The 20,554-nt window shown below is 46.3% G+C and overlaps 1 protein-coding gene across 10 annotated transcripts in view; it reads right to left on the reverse strand.

The window, feature by feature from the left end:
* The window catches only part of JAK1 (Janus kinase 1), a 153,025-nt gene that overhangs the window by 81,838 nt on the left and 50,633 nt on the right, over positions 1-20,554 (reverse strand). For 8 of the 10 annotated variants that reach the window (XM_061633325.1, XM_061633328.1, XM_061633326.1 and 5 more), the window contains one exon: positions 1,422-1,544. The exons of 1 other annotated variant lie outside the window; for it this stretch is intronic. The gene's annotated coding sequence lies outside the window, so the exon portion shown is untranslated. The remainder of the gene's footprint in view (positions 1-1,421; positions 1,545-20,554) is intronic. One more of the 10 variants, XM_061633334.1, reaches the window with a different exon arrangement.

Genomic DNA, 20,554 nt, shown 5'->3' on the forward strand with positions numbered 1-20,554 from the left:
TAATAAATTTAATTAATAAATAAATAACCCCATTGCTGCTCCTCTTACCATTTTCACTTGCCTGCCTGCTCTGCTTTTGTGACCAAGAGTAAGGGTGAAAGAGAAAGTAAGGGTGCTATCAAGCAATGGGAGTGATCAGAAGGAGCAGTGTCTGCTGCCTCCTATTCACTTACTGTCCTTTTCATTCTGGAAAATGATGGGAATTATGCCCAGAGGGAGAAGAAGTGGGTGATTGCAGGTGGGAAGAAAGGGGCTCAAGACATCCCCTCCCCCAAAGAAACCTGGAGCTAACACTACTTTCTTCTGTATTATTGCATTACTTCAGAGCTCCAAGTCTTGCATAAGTCAAACCAGTGGGGCTGGATTTAGGCCCTTCTGTGTGGGATGATCGGTGAACTGAGGAAGGGACACAAAAAGTAAAGTTTGCTTTGATTTTTCTTTTCAACTGAATAATTTTTATGTCAATCAAAAAGAACCATAGAACACCTGAAGATTTTTTGAACATAAACAATGTCTTTGCTTTGAACTTTAACACTGGTCCTTGGCAAGAAGGAAGTTAAACGAGTGAGTGGGTTACAGTACCGCAGAAACATAATTTGGTATCTTTGAGGTTGAAATTATTTGTATTTGGAGGAAATGCTGTAACGTTGCATGCAAAATATCCCAAGTTCAATTGTTAGCATCTCCTGCTGGGAATGGAAAAGACTCCTGCTTAAAACCCTGAAGAGCCAGTCAGTGCACACAATACTGAATTAGATGGACCAGAGGTCTGACTCAGTATGAGGCAGCTTCCTGTATTCCTAATTTTGAGAGACCCTCCATGTTCTGGCTTTTTCTCTGAGAGAAAGACAAGTTATCATGTTTACTTTTTATATCTGTTCCTTTAAAAAGTCATGTTAGAGGTTTAAAAAAAGAAAAGCCACCGGCATCTAGTTGTACCATCACTCTTTATTCTGTTTCATTGTATGTGGCCAGGGAATACAGTTGCTTTGCCTGTATTTATTTACCCAGAAATAAATGAACAATTGGCTTTTTCATCTTTTGGATGGGTGGCAATGCATCTGTGTGTGTAGGTGTGTATATGAATATGTGTACACACACACACACAGACAGACAGACAGAGAGAGAGAGAGAGAGGAGACTTTCAACTCCGCATGGGCATGCTGCCGCTGCCATTGTTTCCTGAGTCACCCTGTTGTATTGTGCTATCATAATCATCATCATTAGGCATTTTATCCCAGTCATCAGCCAAAAAAGGCTCCCAAAGCAGCTTACAAGTATCAAATGAAAGGGACAGTCCCTGCCTCAGGCTCCTAATCTAAGACAACAGAAAACACAACTCAGAAGGAAAATGGACTGGGGGACCAGGAAAAAAAGCAAGCTCAGGCACCAGATCTTAGTTATAGAGTTCTAGTACTTACCAACTGGAATGGAAAGATTTGGAGCAGAGGAGCCAAACAGTTGCTGATCATTCAGCAGAGCCAATGGAGAGGACTTGCATTCCCATCTTTCCCTCTCCTATAGCCTGATGGAATGGCTGCTGCCTTATATATAATTAGAAATGAAAACAAAGGTCAAGACCAGTGTTGCAGTTTGGAGTGTAGCTGGAGGCAGGTAGATAACAGTGTAAACTTCAGACATGAGAGCAATTATATGTACCATTGTGGACAGGAAACTGCAGTGGCTGGTCAAAGGCCCAGCATCAGGTTAGAGGAGAGCCTGAGCATGGTGCCCTCCCAACTCTCAAACACCACCCTGACAGCTTCTCCCCCTCCCCACTATTATATGCCACACACATCCTCAGCAAATGTAGCAGATGGTGGGGGACAGCAGTGGCAGAAACAAGGGGCAGGGAGGGATTGCTATAACTGCCTGACCTGGTGCTTCCCTCACAAAAAAAGTTGTGTCTGGATTGCCAGGAGGTCTCAGTGGCATGTGGGTGTTATTTTATTTATTTATTTATTTACTATTTGATTTATATTGTGCCCTTCCGACACAAGGGCATTTTGGGAAGGAAAATGAGGCAACACTGACAAAACGTTTTTTTTTCTTTTATGAGCACTGTATTGAAAGGAAAAATCCCATTTTCTCTGCCCCCCCCTCCCGGCTGCCTACTTGCCCTGGGAAGGGGCCATGTTCTTCTTCCAGCCATTGGAGGCTGATGCTATCAGTGGATACCTGTGGATGCCCTTTTTGCATATCCTGACTCTTGGCTGCTTGGCAAAAGAGTCTTGAACCTGGGTAAATCTCAAAGGATCTTGAACTTTATCCCAGGAGGGCTGTATGGGTTGTCCACAGGAGTACCGCCCTAGGGAGTTAGGTGAATACTATCTGTGTTGTGTGTATGCTCTCTTTGTATTTCAGAGCTTGGAAAAGTTACTTTTTTGAACTACAACTCCCATCAGCCCAATCCAGTAGCCATGCTGGCTGGGGCTGATGGGAGTTGTAGTTTAAAAAAGTAACTTTTCCAAGCTCTGGTATTACTTGGTGTACTTTGCTCAAAACTGGTGCTTGTGAGGAACATAAGGGAGATCTGAACCCCTGCCAGTAGGGATGACAGGACTGGCTGAAGCAGGCTATGCCACAGGCTGATGGAGAAGGGGCACTGGCTTGTGGGGATGATGCAGGCAGGAGTGTAATCTGAGGGCAAGTCCCCATAATTGTGAACTCAGTGGCTCCGTCTGAGTAGCATGTGGGTGTTATGGCTGACACAATCCCTGTTTGATAGAATTTTGCTTGGAGTGTGTGTCTTTTATATCATTTTTGCATTTTGTTCCTCAACCTGTGCTGACTACACATTGGATGCAGCAGCTGCTCCACTGGCATCGTAATGACATCTGTCTGGTGTGCATAATGGGAGTACAGGATTGCTCTGCCCACCACTTAGTGTCAAAATGTCTGCTTTTCAGACTTTTCTGGTAGTTGGGATCCTTTAGGAACATAAAAACAGCATGGGAGACTATATTCTCTGGTTACATTTTCTGTTTCTTTTCTCTACAATAATTAAAAAAAAACATAATGGGAGGAATTTATTCAGCCAGCAATCTCCATCTTGGAACTGAATCTACAAGCTGACGTCTTGGCTACAACATCCAGCCTATTTTTGTTCTTTTTTGTTTTTTCATTTCACCTACTTTTCTGTAGCATCTTGCCTGAGAAAGAGTTCTGTAGAACTCAAGAGCATGTCACAATTTTTGTGACTTCTTTGTTGGTCCTAATACTGCTCAGTTGTGGATTTTGGATTTCCTCCCCTTAGCTACCTTTGCTTTTTATGCTTTTCATGTTGTTTTCGTGTTCCATACAGTCCCTAGTTGGCCATTAGTTGCCAATAAATGTTAAGTACTATTAGTAATTTCACTTGTGCAAATTTATTCTGCTAAGTGAAGAACTGTACAGAAATAATATTCATCTCGAGTCAAGTAGGATGTAAATCAGCTTTACCTAAAAGGAGAAAAACCTGCTTTAATGGCTTAGTAAATAGACCAGAAGCATCAGGCCAATTTTTATATATAAAGTTCATTTAGGACCAGATGAGAATGTTCCGGTAAAAAGTGTTCCTAAAGGTGCAATACATGGCTACTCAGAAGTTTCTATTCCGTAAGGAATGTGAAGCTTTTGAGAGAACTGACCAAAATGGAGTCTCTCTGATGTATACGCTGGGATGACAGTTGCTTGCAATTTTTATGCCTCCAGAGAAGATATTCCCCATTGGAGCAGACACTGCTGAAATAATTTGTTCCAGGAAACCAAAGAGTATTGAAGGCCTATTCAATGGCAGTGAAGATTTAATTGTTTTATTTCCATTCTATTGAAAAGTGTAATTCAATTATTATTTGCCTTCTATGCTTGTTGAGGATGGGGCAATGAAAAATATTTGAGGGGATATCTGGTCCCCTTGGCTCTGTCCTTTCCCCCCTGTGTCACAGCTTCAGCAGTAGAAGAACCAAACCAGTGACGTCACTAGGGTTGGTGTCACCCGGTGCGGTAACTCCTTGGCGAGCCCCCAAATGTCCTGCTGAGTGTGCATGCGCACAAGGCCAGCCACCCATGCCCCTGGGAGGGCACGCACCGGAGGGGCACCCAGCCGGAGAAGCAGGCCTGGGATGCCGGTGTGCCTCCCTCGCCCTGCCGACGCTGCTCCCGGTCTCGCCCGCCTGCCCGCCTGCCTCCGAGGAGGAGTTGGCTGCTCCGACGCCAACCCGGAGCACTTCTTGGCTCCTTCACCGGGCAACGGCGCAGGCGCCCTGCCCCGCGACAGGGCGGCTCTGGGTGTCACCCCCCTCATGGTGTCACCCGGGTACGGTCCGCACTCCCCGCACCCTGCTAGTGACGCCACTGAACCAAATCATATCTACAGCTAAAAATGTAGTTATGGAGTTATGAGGGGAAGATATGTACGTGCAAAAATTAAATAAAGTGTGATCCAGAAACTTTCTTTAAAACCATAGTTTTTATTTAAGGGGCAGGGGGTGAATGATTAGTATTTGCGACTAGGAAGGGTGGAAGCACGGATGGCGTTTCCTGCTCGGCAGCAAATCCACCAGCCTGAGACTCTGGACATGTAAATATCCCTTAATAAGACTGGGACGAGAAGCTGAGAAGCAGCATTTCTAAATAATCTTAAGAACATAAGAAGAGCCTGCTGGATCAGGCCAGTGGCCCTTCTAGTCCAGCATCCTGTTCTCACAGTGGCCAACCAGATGCCTGGAGGAAGCCCGCAAGCAGGACCCGAGTGCAAGAACACTCTCCCCTCCTGAGGCTTCCGGCAACTGGTTTTCAGAAGCATGCTGCCTCTGACTAGGGTGGTAGAGCACAGCCATCACGGCTAGTAGCCATTGATAGCCCTGTCCTCCATGAATTTGTCTAATCTTCTTTTAAAGCCATCCAAGCTGGTGGCCATTACTGCATCTGCAGCTTAGAAGCTGAAGGGACTCGTTGTACCTTCTGCCTTGCCTTTGAAATGGTTTAACATGGTTTAATATGAGGCACCGCCCCCTGTGACGTGAGGAGCTCCAGCAAAGGTCGAGGCATTGGAGATTTCACAAACAGATAGCCTCCCTGGGGGAATGGAAACAAGAGGAGGAATACTGGTATCGTTGCAACAACAGCAGCCTCTGCAGAACTTGATAAGAGTATAAAGCCACTAACATAAACAAGGAGAAGAAGAGAGCCGAGTGTGGAGGGAGTTTCCTGGAACGCTGGAACGCTGAGACTGATAATACAAGGCATGCTGAGGATGCTGAGTTTTGAGTGCATGGAACAGGGAATTGCCTTGTCTGCCTTGTGTGCAAAACCTTCTAGTTGGTAACCTTCTAGTACCAAGTGAAAGACATGCCTGGAATTAGTCTCTGTTTAATGTCTATCAGGTGAAGATTTTAAATAAAATTTTAAATATGAAACTAAGTGCTGCCACTTTAACTGTTTTATTCCTTATTGAGCAGCACAGAGCTACTTAGAGGGAACAGGACAACTAAATGTCGTTCAGCTTTCTATCGCTGTAACGACCTACAAATGATGTAGGGTGCTTATTATTATTATTTTTATTATTATTATCTTATTTATTTTATTTTTATTTTATTTCTGCTGAAGTCCTTTGAGTTCCCTGAAGTTTTCTATTTACCTGTTTGCTGTTCTTCTGCTTCACTTAGTTCATTTGGTTTTAACGTATGATTTTAATGTACGGCTGCTCAAGGCTTTTATGAGGTTAATGCTCTATATGGTTGCCCCTGTATCCCACTAATATCGAGGCAGGGCTCAGCAGAGCTATTGGTTGCTCAGACCCCCTCTGAAAGGGTTACCCAAAGCCCACGATCAGCTCAAAATCACAGCTTTTTTCTGTTCTAACTCAGAAGAAAGTGCTCAGGCAAGGGCATCTGATGAAATACCTGATGAAGAGATATTAGATTGGTCTCTGGGCCCCCAATGTAAAATGAAAACTATGGATTGGGAAACCCAGGGGGAAGGCAAGCATAGCTTGGCTGCAGAATTAGCTCCTGCTGATGCTCCCACAATATTTAGACAGCAGGATAGCTGACATGAATCATTATAAGTGACTTTTCAGAGCCCCAAAATGCCAATTTCTTCTGGAGGCTTTATGAGGGAGGATTGTGACCCTCCCTCTTCACAGCCAAGCACGCTTCCACTTCCCTCTGGTGATAAGAATACTGTTTCCCACACGGTAACAAATTTATTCAACAACCAACTTGAGCTGATTAGGAGTCTTTGAGGTGGACAGAAGATATATCTCAGATTAAGAATTTCCTCTCAGAGTGTAAGGGGTTATTGACCACCTTAACAGATCTAATACTAGATAAATTAAGGGGGGGAGGTCAGCCAACCTTAACTTCATTAGAAATTAAGGACTTGATGTTAAAGCTCAAGATAGACCATGGTGCTAGAACTGTAAGTGAGCCCTCTTCTCAAGTAATCCAACATGGAAAGAATAGTAAAAAATCTCAGTAGTAGGAAGAGTGGCAAAAATATCACAGGTATGGCCACTAAGAAAATCAAGCGCAAAAACACTAAGGCCCCTATGAGTCCTAAAAAGAAAACCAAAAATATAAAAACTATAGCTAGCACTAAAAACTGCTCCAAAATGAATTTTAATAAATTTAAGCTATTGGAAGCAGAGTATAAGAGACAGAAAGTACCTGACCCTGAGAGGCAAGATAATAAAATGAACAAGGGTATACACAAAAGGGCATGCCTAACTCAGCAGTCAAAAGATCCCCTTCAACATGACATCGTAGATGAGCCTGGTGAAATACAAGATCCTTGGTCAATCTCCCAACTTTCAAGTAAGATAACATCTCTTACCAAGGAATATATGGAGCAAGAGCGTTCACAGAAACCTACTCTGATAAACAAAAAAATGGCACTTACAGCTAATGAAACAGAATTTGGTTTTTATTAACTATCCAAAACCAATTGGTTGGCTGGCACAACATTACTGCAAAGCACACCTGGTGAAGTTTATATCAGCATCACTTGCAATTTCCCCAGATTTAGAATCTATCCGGAAGATAGAATATCTTTATTATAATTACAAATCAGCACGAGCAATGGTAACTTTTGCATCAGCTAACATAGCTGCTAAAATATACTCTGCCAAAGAAGTGTTTAAAAGAAAAGGCATGGATGTTAGGAGACACTTTAAGGATAATTCCCCCGTTACATCTCTGGGAACCCTAAGGGAGGAAAAGAGATGTACCTCTACCTCAACGCACAAGGAGCTACTGACTGGGAAGCTAATTGAGCTAAATGACCCTACTCTCATTCCAACTCATTGCTCAGGTGAAGTAATTCCAGGTTCAGGAAGTTTTAGGGGTATAAATAGTGCTGGGGAGGTCCCAGAGAGTAATGATAGTATCACTCCTGGGAACTTTGCACTAGAAGAACTAATGTTAATTAGAAGCTTTGGTGCCCTCCCAGGGCAGGAACAGCAGGATATCTTGTTGCAACTCTCTTCCTTAAAAGAACTACTCCTAAATATGTGCAACCAGGACACTGAGTCTAAATTAAATGATACCTGCCCGCTTGTTTCCAACACTAAAAATGGAGAAAAAACCACTTCAGCTTGGAAAAGATCTGTACAGATCTCTCTGAGCCCCTTAAAGGCCTCCAACCAGACAACAGATTGCAACACACTTCAGGGAATGCCCTCAACATACAAGTTACAACATTTTAATACAAAGGGAGGGATGGCTTTAAGCCCCGAAATTGTGGTATTGCAACCATCTAAACTGTCCCAAAACAGCATTTCTTTTAAGCCTGGAGATCTGGGGATTTTTCCCAAGTCACCGGTACCTACCAAATGTGACAGTGCACGAAAAAAATCTGCCTCTGCAGACTATAAAAATCAAAATGCAAAAACCTCTGACTGGATAGCTTTGCAATACTTGGAACCAGAGCTTGGAAAAGTTACTTGTTTGAACTACAACTCCCATCAGCCCAATCCAGTGGCCATGCTGGCTGGGGCTGATGGGAGTTGTAGTTCAAAAAAGTAACTTTTCCAAGCTCTGCTTGGAACCACATGAGAGTGGCTTACAAGATGCTAATAATAATACATACAGACCTATCTCTTCAACATCTATCCCCTGTGCACCATCTTCCAACTGGTGTGTTTTGGGGAACTTTGGAGGCAGCCTGGACATAATTGAAGAGCTAGACTGACCACGACAGGGGAGAGGCACCACTCCTCTAAAACTTCTTTCTTGGAATATTGCTGGGTGGAAATCTAAATGCAGCAATTTAAATTTCCTTGCTTATTTGAACAAATTTGACAGAATCCTGCTCCAAGAGACATGGTGTTGCAACCATATTTACGCTAATGGGTTTGTGACCTTCTGTATGCCTGCACTCCCTAATAAGGGCAAGGGTAGGGCCAGTCAGGGACTGAGTATCTTGGTTTCTTCCTCCCTGGATGCCAAGATAACTGAGCTCCCTAATTGTGATTCTACTTTGTTGGCATTGATTTTGGAGATGAGGACTGTTCAGCTGACCCTGCTCTTACCCAATGTCTATTTTCCCCCAATGGCCCGGAGGGAGAACGCCATGTTAAATTGGCCAAAAAGCCAAATGCCATTATGCACATTGGATGGCCAAATTTTCTTATGCACTCCCTATAATCGTGATTTTAATGCAAGGACAGGAACCTATTTGGTGGATGTTTCCACCTCTGGTGCCCATCCCTCTGCAGGCAAGGGTCAACTTAAGGGCAATTTACGCCACTCAAAAGATACCTTTTTAAACCCTGCAGGAGTAGGCTTGTTCCAGTTTGTTTCTAATACTGACTTGTGCATTCTAAATTGCTCCAGTGCTGGTGATGATTGGGGGGAGTTTACTTATGTTTCTTCTAGGGGCTTGAGTGTGGTTGATTATATTCTTATCCACAAGGCCCTGAAAACCCTGGGCTATAATTTCAGAGTAGCAGATTACTCTGACAGCGACCATCTGCCACTGGAACTTTCTCTTGCTATACTAGGTATGCTAGAGCTGAACATGCCACATCATTTACCCTCCAGCCCATCCACCATGGTTAGTTCTAAGAAGATCAAATGGTCCAATAAAACAGGACAGGCCTTTAATAGTTTTGTTCATCTTCCCCATATAATAAACGCTTTAGAACAAATAACAGCAGACAGTTTGCCAAAAAGGGTATAATGGCTTTTGAGGAGGTGATGCAGAATATGTATCTTACTCTCCAAACTTCAGATGGCACTACAAAACATCCTACAGACAGAACAAATAAGTGGTTTGACAGAGAATGTGTTAATCTCAGAAAAAGAATTCACTCTGCCTACCACAGTTACCGAGCAAATAATGAGTGCCAACTCATATTATGCATTAAGGAAAGAATATAAGAAGCTTCTATATCGGGGAAAAAGTGAGGCAATTAGAGACTCATGGCAAATGTTGATTGCAATATCTATTACACGTAGCACTAAATCTTTCTGGAAGCTTGTCTCCAGAGCTTTAACTGACAACATTGGAAGTCCAGATTGTCATATCCCAGCAAATATCTGGGAAGATTATTTTTGTACAGTTTTCCATGATCCAAATATAAGAACATAAGAAGAGCCTGCTGGATCAGGCCAGTGGCCCCTCTAGTCCAGCATCCTGTTCTCACAGTGGCCAACCAGGTGCCTGAGGGAAGCCCGCAAGCAGGACCCGAGTGCAAGAACACTCTCCCCTCCTGAGGCTTCCGGCAACTGGTTTTCAGAAGCATGCTGCCTCTGACTAGGGTGGCAGAGCCCAGCCATCATGGCTAGTAGCCATTGATAGCCCTGTCCTCCATGAATTTGTCTAATCTTCTTTTAAAGCCATCCAAGCTGGTGGCCATTACTGCATCTTGTGGGAGCAAATTCCATAGTTTAACTATGCACTGAGTAAAGAAGTACTTCCTTTTGTCTGTCCTGAATCTTCCAACATTCAGCTTCTTTGAATGTCTACGAGTTCTCGTATTATGAGAGAGGGAGAAGAACTTTTCTCTATCCACTTTCTCAATGCCGTGCATAATTGTATACACTTCTATCATGTCTCCTCTGACCCGCCTTTTCTCTAAACTAATATATCTAATTCTAATCTTTCCCCCTATTTGCACTCTGGTATCCCCGACTGGCCCCCTGTCGATATTAACACTATTGAGGAACTATTACTTCAGCTAAAGTCAGGCAAGGCTCCTGGACCAGATGGCATTCCCTCGGAGCTGTTGAAAAGTAATATCAGGTGGTGGGCCCCATTGTTGGCCTCCCTTTTTACTTTAATAAACAAATCTGGCATAATTCCCACAGCTTGGCTGAAAGCCTTCATTGTTCCTATCTATAAGAAGGGACCCAAAGACGATCCGAGTAATTATTGACCTATCAGCTTGCTATCTATAGTAGGGAAGGTGTACGTCAGCTTTTTAGGCCTTAAACTGAAAATGTGGATAAGTGATAATAACATCTTGGAGGAACAGCAGATAGGATTCAAACCTGGATGCTCTACCCTTGACCATTGTTTGGTACTGGCCCACTTAGCGTATAAACACTCTAAATCAAGAGGAGGTAAACTTTTCACAGACTTAAAATCTGCTTTCGATTCCATCTCTCGTGACCGTCTGTGGAGTAAATTAGAACAGCTTTCTATTGAGAAAAGGCTACTGTTCCTGATCCACCTACTGTACCAAAAGACATCTGTGCAGGTACTTTGTAGTTATCGAGGTCACTTCTCTAAGGAGATTACCTCCTCACGTAGTGTCAGACAAGGTTGTGTCTGTGAGGATCCCACCTCAGACCACCACCTGTCAGGTCTCTCCAGTCAGGATCCTGGGTTTTATTTGTTCTCTCACCGGCTCTAGCACAGATCTCGCAAGATACATCTGCTAGGCAGCACCACCAGCCACTCCCTGTTTCACAATATTGCCTTAGGACTTTGCCTTAGTCCCCTTCTGGCTTATTGTTACTTTGTGTCTGGGTGCACTTGCAGGCCACCCCCCCTGTATCTTTGTGCCAATAAAGCATACAGCCCTGGGTTGCCCTGGATACTTGATGATACACTATCTCTTCACCGCTGCCACCATTTGATACTGTTTCTCCGCCTTGGTAAATACAGTAGGGCCCTGCTTACTGACGCTTTGCATTCCGGCGTTCCGCTAATGCGGTGGCTTTCAATTAGGGGAAATTCCCCATTTTAAAGCCGTTTTTGCGCTTTTGCGGCATTTTGCGGCATTTTTGCACATTATTTTTGTGTGACGCGCCCCATTATACTCAATGGGTTCCGCTTTACGGCGATTTCCACTTTATGGCGGCAGTCTGGAATGGAACCTGCCGTATAAGTGGGGCCTGCTTGTACCCTGCCCACCCTTCTGATCTGTGCAAGCCCCAGCCAAGGATCAGGCTTTTGGTAAACCAAGAATAATATTTATTTATAAACACTAGGAAATAACAAGATTACTTAAAGTATATTTAACAAGCATATGGTTTCATATATTGTGTTCCTCTTTATGTTTCTAGTCATATATAATCTGCCTCAATACCAGCCAAATATAATCCAACCCACAACCAACTCCAACCCACAACAGCCAACCGACCACCAACCATCACCCTCTCATTTATACCTTCAGCCACTCAAATGCTCAGCCAATCATCATCCAGCATTTTCCAGCATTCTAGCCCATGTACTCCCCCCTCTCACTCATTCCACTTACCATGTATACTTTAATAAACCTGCACATACCATATTTACAGTTATCAAAATACAGGGGCATCACAGTGTCCTTGCCCCTACCCTATTTAATTTATATTTGGCTGATCTTCCCTCTGTTTTGGGGACAACACAATCCCATCCACCTAAGATTGAGCATATAAAGGTATTTATTCTGCTTTATGCAGATGATACGGTTTTAATTTCCCAAATACGGCTGGGCCTTAAGAGACTGCTGAGTGGCTTTGTGGAATACTGTAAAGAAAACTTCCTTGCAATTAATTACTCCAAATCTAAAGTAGTAGTATTCTCTAAGAGAAAGGTCAGGTACCCTTGGTCTATGGGGAATGACAGAATCCTCTATATGACAAAATTATTTTCAGTAATAATCATGAAATGAAACGAATAATAATAATTGCCCCAGCTCCTCCCCCCAGGCCACATGTGACACAGAAGTAGACAGCCACTGGCTGTTGGGGCTCCACAGAAGCAGAGTGGGAGGCCCTCACCGTATCTGCTGGTACAGGCAGGCTGCAGTGGGTGCAGGAGGAGCCCTCTGAGGAGCAGCTGTGAGCGGGTGAGGCTAGGGTTTTGCCGGGGAAACGGTGACAAGGGCAGGGCGGCGAGTGGTGGCTGTGCCGCCGAGGTCGCCCTGCTTGCTTGAGGGGAGCATGAAAGAGCCCTGCAGCCGGATCAGGCCAGCGGCACCACCTAGCCTGCCCTGTTGTTGTCTTATGGCCAACCAGATGCCCACAGGGACACTCACAAGCAGGGCCGGGGAGTAGCATAACGGCCCTCTCATCTGGCAGCTGGGGGCACTGCTGAGCAGACAGGTGGGCAGGCAGTGAATGAGTCTGGCCACAGAAGGACCTGCCTGGCCGGAGGGAGGGGCCTGGTGCATTCCCACTCTCCCCACCCTGGCACAGTGCCCGGCGCTTGCCTCGCTCTGCTGGCCCGAGGGCTGCCTCTCTTGGGGCAGGCAGGGAAGGGGAGGAGGAGGAGACGGCGGAGGGCAACAGCAAGCGCCACTGCTGGTGGCTGACGGAGGGAGCGCAGAGCTGCGCTTGGCGAGGGGCGCCATGGAGGAGCCTCTGGCGCAGCCCCACAGGTGTGGGATGTGAGCTGCGCTGCCGGCCCCCTTCCTTGTAGCCAGCCAGCCAGCCATGGGGCCACCACAGAGGTGTTCCTGCCTCTGCTGCTGAAAAGAGCCACCAGAGCCCGGAGGGAGCCGCTCTGTTGTTTGCTGCCACCCCCTTATTGCCTGCACCCGGGGCAGATCGCTCCCACCATTTCGCCCTTTGTATGCCACTGGTTAGGAGACCCTATTCCCCTCACAGAGCTCCAATTCTCAGAGATCTCTGGGTAGAGGGACTGACCGTTAAACCAATCTGGCAGCTGTAGATCTCTAAGGAGAATAGGAGTCTCCTAACAACTCTCAGCACCCTTCACATACTACACTTCCCAGAATAATAGTGGAATAAATGGATGGTGTGAATGTGGCCTGGATTGTAGCCAACAGTCATATTCAGTGGAGATCTACTTCAATTAATGGACATGACTAACTTGGGTCCATTAATTTCTGTGGTTTTCCTCTGAGTGTAGCTTAGCTGTATATAATCCATCATTTCCACTTATCAAAGAAAATATTAATGGAGAGAATCTGGAGCAAACAGAAGAGTACTGCCTACTCTTAGCTATGGACCTAAATGAGGCTAGGTCACAGGGTTGTCAATTGCCAGGTTGCCTTAGTATTCAGAAAAGTGTAGACTTGGGATTCCCAACCTTTTTGGGGCCAGTGTCCACCTTTGAAATTTTGAGAAAGTATCATGGATGCAAGTCACAAAATGGCTGTAGTGGGGTGTGTGACATAACACAAAATGGCTACCATATCTAAAAGAGTAGAAAAAGATACAAGACCACAAAATAGGAGAGGCATAAGAACATAAGAACATAAGAAGAGCCTGCTGGATCAGGCCAGTGGCCCATCTAGTCCAGCATCCTGTTCTCACAGTGGCCAACCAGGTGCCTGGGGGAAGCCCACAAGCAGGACCCGAGTGTAAGAACACTCTCCCCTCCTGAGGCTTCCAGCAACTGGTTTTCAGAAGCATGCTGCCTCTGACTAGGGTGGCAGAGCACAGCCATCATGGCTAGTAGCCATTGATAGCCCTGTCCTCCATGAATTTGTCTAATCTTCTTTTAAAGCCATCCAAGCTGGTGGCCATTACTGCATCTTGTAGGAGCAAATTCCATAGTTTAACTATGCGCTGAGTAAAGTAGTACTTCCTTTTGTCTGTCCTGAATCTTCCAACATTCAGCTTCTTTGAATGTCCACGAGTTCTAGTATTATGAGAGAGGGAGAAGAACTTTTCTCTATCCACTTTCTCAATGCCATGCATAATTTTATACACTTCTATCATGTCTCCTCTGACCCGCCTTTTCTCTAAACTAAAAAGCCCCAAATGCTGCAACCTTTCCTCGTAAGGGAGTCGCTCCATCCCCTTGATCATTCTGGTTGCCCTCTTCTGAACCTTTTCCAACTCTATAATATCCTTTTTGAGATGAGGCGACCAGAACTGTACACAGTATTCCAAATGCGGCCGCACCATAGATTTATACAACGGCATTATGATATCGGCTGTTTTATTTTCAATACCTTTCCTAATTATCGCTAGCATGGAATTTGCCTTTTTCACAGCTGCCGCACACTGGGTCGACATTTTCATCGTGCTGTCCACTACAACCCCAAGGTCTCTCTCCTGGTCGGTCACCGCCAGTTCAGACCCCATGAGCGTATATGTGAAATTAAGATTTTTTGCTCCAATATGCATAATTTTACACTTGTTTATATTGAATTGCATTTGCCATTTTTCCGCCCATTCACTCAGTTTGGAGAGGTCTTTTTGGAGCTCTTCACAATCCCTTTTTGTTTTAACAACCCTGAACAAGTTAGTGTCGTCAGCAAACTTGGCCACTTCACTGCTCACTCCTAATTCTAGGTCATTAATGAACAAGTTGAAAAGTACAGGTCCCAATACCGATCCTTGAGGGACTCCACTTTCTACAGCCCTCCATTGGGAGAACTGTCCGTTGATTCCTACTCTCTGCTTTCTGCTTCTTAACCAATTCCTTATCCACAAGAGGACCTCTCCTCTTATTCCATGACTGCTAAGCTTCCTCAGAAGCCTTTGGTGAGGTACCTTGTCAAACGCTTTTTGAAAGTCTAAGTACACTATGTCCACTGGATCACCTCTATCTATATGCTTGTTGACACTCTCAAAGAATTCTAATAGGTTACTGAGACAGGACTTTCCCTTGCAGAAGCCATGCTGGCTCTGCTTCAGCAAGGCTTGTTCTTCTATGTGCTTAGTTAATCTAGCTTTAATTATACTTTCTACCAGTTTTCCAGGGACAGAAGTTAAGCTAACTGGCCTGTAATTTCCGGGATCCCCTCTGGATCCCTTTTTGAAGATTGGCGTTACATTTGCCACTTTCCAGTCCTCAGGCATGGAGGAGGACCCAAGGGACAAGTTACATATTTTAGTTAGCAGATCAGCAATTTCACCTTTGAGTTCTTTGAGAACTCTCGGGTGGATGCCATCCGGGCCCGGTGATTTGTCAGTTTTTATATTGTCCATTAAGCTTAGAACTTCCTCTCTCGTTACCACTATTTGTCTCAGTTCCTCAGAATCCCTTCCTGCAAATGTTAGTTCAGGTTCAGGGATCTGCCCTATATCTTCCACTGTGAAGACAGATGCAAAGAATTCATTTAGCTTCTCTGCAATCTCCTTATCGTTCTTTAGTACACCTTTGACTCCCTTATCATCCAAGGGTCCAATTGTCTCCCTAGATGGTCTCCTGCTTTGAATGTATTTATAGAATTTTTTGTTGTTGGTTTTTATGTTCTTAGCAATGTGCTCCTCAAATTCTTTTTTAGCATCCCTTATTGTCTTCTTGCATTTCTTTTGCCAGAGTTTGTGTTCTTTTTTATTTTCTTCATTCGGACAAGACTTCCATTTTCTGAAGGAAGACTTTTTGCCTCTAAGAGCTTCCTTGACTTTGCTCGTTAACCATGCTGGCATCTTCTTGGCCCTGGTGGTACCTTTTCTGATCTGCAGTATGCACTCCAGTTGAGCTTCTAATATAGTGTTTTTAAACAACTTCCAAGCATTTTCGAGTGATGTGACCCTCTGGACTTTGTTTTTCAGCTTTCTTTTTTACCAATCCCCTCATTTTTGTGACGTTTCCTCTTTTGAAGTCAAATGTGACCGTGTTGGATTTTCTTGGCAATTGGCCAGTTACATGTATGTTTAATTTAATAGCACTGTGGTCACTGCTCCCAATCGGTTCAACAACACTTACATCTCGCACCAGGTCCCGGTCCCCACTGAGGATTAAGTCCAGGGTTGCCGTCCCTCTGGTGGGTTCCATGACCAACTGGTCTAGGGAATAGTCATTTAGAATATCTAGAAACTTTGCTTCTTTGTCATGACTGGAACACATATGCAGCCAGTCTATGTCCGGGTAGTTGAAGTCACCCATTACTACCACATTTCCTAGTTTGGATGCTTCCTCAATTTCATATCTCATCTCAAGGTCTCCCTGAGCATTTTGATCAGGGGGACGATAGATCGTTCCCAGTATTAAGTCCCTCCTGGGGCACGGTATCACCACCCACAACGATTCTGTGGAGGAGTCTGCCTCTTTTGGGGTTTCGAGCTTGCTGGATTCAATGCCTTCTTTCACGTATAGAGCGACTCCGCCACCAATACGTCCTTCCCTGTCCTTCCGATATAGTTTATATCCAGGGATAACCGTATCCCACTGGTTTTCTCCATTCCACCAGGTCTCCGTTATGCTCACTATATCTATGCTCTCCTCTAAGACCAAGCACTCCAGTTCTCCCATCTTGGTTCGCAGGCTCCTAGCATTAGCGTACAGGCACTTGTAAGCAGTGTCTCTCTTCAAGTGTCTTTGGCACTTGTGGTTAGGCCTGTGGTAATTTTGCTCTTCTGAATTTATATCCTGTGCCCCTGCTCTCACAATGCCTACTTCTAGGCCTACCCCTTTTAAAATTTCATCATTTCTTTGGTTTTTATCCCAGGGGGGAGGTTTATTCCGAACCGGACCTTTCTCAGCTGCTGTCGGGTTTCCCCCCTCAGTCAGTTTAAAAGCTGCTCTGCTACCTTTTTAATTTTAAGTGCCAGCAGTCTGGTTCCATTCTGGTTCAAGTGGAGCCCGTCCCTTTTGTACAGGCCCGGCTTGTCCCAAAATGTTCCCCAGTGCCTAACAAATCCGAACCCTTCCACCCGACACCATCGTCTCATCCACGCATTGAGACTGCGAAGCTGGGCCTGTCTGGCTGGTCCTGCGCGTGGAACTGGTAGCATTTCAGAGAAAGCCACCTTGGAGGTCCTGGCTTTCAGCATCCTACCTAGCAACCTAAATTTTGCTTCCAGGACCTCACGGCTGCATTTCCCCATGTCGTTGGTGCCAACGTGCACCACGACCACTGACTCCTTCCCAGCACTGTCTACCAAACTATCTAAACGATGGGCGATATCCGCAACCTTCGCACCAGGCAGGCAAAACACCTTGCGGTCTACACGCCCATCACACACCCCACTGTCTATGTTCCTAATGATCGAATCACCCACTACAAGGATCCCTCCACCCCCTGGAGATATATCCTCGGCACGAGAGGATAGCTGCTCATCCCCCAAGGAATGGGTCCCTTCTAAGGGATCGTTTCCCTCTTCCTCAGCTGGATGCTCTCCTTCCCCGAGACCATCGTTCTCCATGATAGCAGGAGAGCTATCATCGTTGGAGTGGGTCACAGCTATAATGTCCCTGAAGGCCTCCTCCACACACCTCTCTGCCTCTCTCAGCTTTTCCAGGTCCGCCACCTTGGCCTCAAGGAAATGAAGTCGTTCCCGGAGAGCCAGGAGCTCATTGCACCGAGAGCACACCCACGACTTCTGTCCAACAGGCAGATAGTCGTACATGCTGCAGGCGGTGCAAAACACTGGAAAGTCCCCACACCCCTGCTGGCTTCTTACCTGCATAGTTTTGTTTAAGGTTTATTACGTCAATGGGTTGGAGACTGCGGTTTAGTTGAGGTCAGGGAACAGACGGGCAGAGTGGGGGGCCCTGGCCTCCTCACCCTGCTGCCGAACTCGCTCTGCTGCTTAACTCGCCTTGACGCTGTGTCAGCTGGGGCCTTGACGCTTCGTCAGCTGGGGCTCCCTCTAGCTCGTGGCCCCCGTCAGTAGAGGAGAAAAGGCACCTACATCAGCCACCACCACACTCGCTCAGAGCAGATTACAGTGTGCCTCCAGTACCTCCTGTGGGGCCCAAGAAAGGTCTCAGTAAATAGCTCCTCAAAAATTGAAACACACAAGAGATTGTTTGCTCTTCCTGCTCATTTCCTGTTTTGTACTGGCTCAGCCTCTCCTACATTGAACTTTTCCCCTTGAACATGCCCACATTTCCTTAGATGCTAGGACTTTGGACACCCTCCCTCCCTTCTGTTCTGAGCAGAGCAGAGGTGCAAAAAGTTTATCTTTGTGAAAGAGCATGGTGGTGGCTGATGATGCCTGTTTTTCTGTTGAGGGGGGAGGGAATATGTCTACGCAATGTTGTGGTCCTCTCTTTTTTTCTGCTCTGTTAGATGTCGCATACATTTTGTGTTATGCCACATCCACGTGGCAGCCATTTCATGACTGGCACCCACAGCACTTTTGTACTGAATTATAATACCCCCTCTACCTGATGTGCATTCATTTTTCCCTTATGTCAAAACTTTAAAGTAAAGGTAAAGGTGTCCCCGCACTTATAGTGCGAGTAGGGTTGCCACATCTCCAGTTTTCTGCCGGAGTCTCCGGCAAAAGGGGGCCATCTCCAGTCTCCAGCCATAGTTTCGTTGAAGATGTTGATCTCCGGCTTTTGAGTGTCCCCCTCAGCCACGCATGCATGCTGAAGCTCAATCCTGATAAGACCGAGGTGCTGCTTGTGGGTGACAGGGGAAGGTTGGGTGTTGTTGACCTGAAGCTTAATGGGGTGAGATTACCCCTGAAAGATCAGGTCCGCAGCCTCGGGGCTGTTCTTGATTCCAAGCTGACCATGGAGGCTCAGATTTCGGCAGTGAGCCGGGCAGCTTGGTATCAACTACACCTCATACGGAGGCTGCAACCCTACCTCCCCATTCATCAGCTCCCACTGGTGGTACATGCCCCAATCTCGATTAGACTACTGCAATGCGCTCTACGTGGGGTTACCCTTGAAAACAGTCCGGAAACTACAACTGGTGCAGAATGCGGCGGCTCGTTTGCTTACAAACAGCCGCCGCCGTGATCACATCACGCCAGTGTTATTTCACCTACATTGGCTTCCAGTTGTTTTCCGGGCCCAATTCAAGGTGTTGGTGTTAACGTTTAAATCCCTATACGGTCTCGGCCCAGTTTACCTGAAGGAGCACCTCCAGTACCACCAATTAAGCCGCCCGACTAGATCAGCCAAGCAGGGCCTTCTCTCAGTCCCACCAACAAAAACAGCTAGGTTGGCGGGGACTAGAGAGAGGGCATTCTCAGTGGCGGCCCCCACTCTCTGGAACTCCCTCCCGTTTGATCTTCGCCATGCCCCTTCCCTGGATACATTCCGCCGAGCCTTAAAAACTTGGCTCTTTGGACAGGCCTTCGGGATCTCCGGAGTGGGCTAATTTTTTTATGATTGTTTAAAATTGTTTATTGATTGCCCTACATTGTTCTATACTGCTGCTATTTAGAATGGATATTGTTGACTGCATTGTATTTTATTCTGTATTTATATTGTATTTTTTTGAATTTCAAGGTGTACGTCGCCTAGAGTGGCTTCGGCCAGATAGGCGACACAAAAATTAAATTTTACTTACTTACTTACGCATGCGTGAAGGCTGTGGCTGGCCGCCTTCTCGCCCTTTGTCAGTGAGGCAGGCAGGGACTGGAGAGACAGGAGGAGGACTTGAGCCGCCGCCGTAGTTGTTCCTGTGGTTGAGCAAGGTCTAGCCACCGCCCCTGCAGCCCCCCCGAGCAGCAGCCCCTGCCTGAATCAGGTGAGGGTGCTGGAGTGGAGCCGCCTGGCCATGAAGAGGTGGCGTCAGTGGAGGCGAGGCTGGGTGGGCTCCTTCTTAGCCCCAGGCCGGAGCCAGTTCCCATGCTCCGGAAAGGCCGGGCGTCTGCTTCACCCCTCATGCTGTGCTCCGGAAAGGCCGGGCATCCGCTTCACCGCTCATGCTGTGGGTGCCGCTGGGTGGGCCGGGTGTCCGCTTCACCCCTTATGCTGTGGGCGCCGCTGGGCAGGAGCGGGCGCGATGGGGCTGAGCAGTCTGCCTGGGGGGCCCCATCGCGGTCACTGCCGGCCAGTGGCGACCAGAGCACCCCGTCCGTTCTGGAGGAGGGGAATCGGCCCCAGGGTAAGAAGGCTGGGAGGCCTCTCGGACGGAGGAGCCGGTGGGACGCCGTCGCGCAGAGAGAGAAAGAGAGAGAGACTGGTACCTCAGAGGAGTGCATGAAATTCAATGCGCAAAACACTATACCCATTCCTTTCTCTGCACCCAGCACAGCACGGAGTACAGGCATAACATCTCACTTTTGCTAGCCCCCAGCAGGGAGCAGAAAGGTCTATAGCTCCCTGGTGGAGCACCCACTTTGCATGTAGACAGTCCCAGGTTCAATCCTTAGCATAACCAGATAGGGTTGGGAAAGACTCCTTCTCTGAAATGCCTGGATTGCAGGAGGAGACAGTTTAACACCAACCCCTCAGTTTAACACCAACCCCTTCTTTCACAGGCAGACTAATCCCCTTCAGGATAGGCACACCTACTTCCATCTTCATC

Source organism: Rhineura floridana, chromosome 6, assembly GCF_030035675.1.
Source record: "Rhineura floridana isolate rRhiFlo1 chromosome 6, rRhiFlo1.hap2, whole genome shotgun sequence".
In the NCBI taxonomy this organism is placed as follows: Eukaryota; Metazoa; Chordata; class Lepidosauria; order Squamata; family Rhineuridae; genus Rhineura; species Rhineura floridana.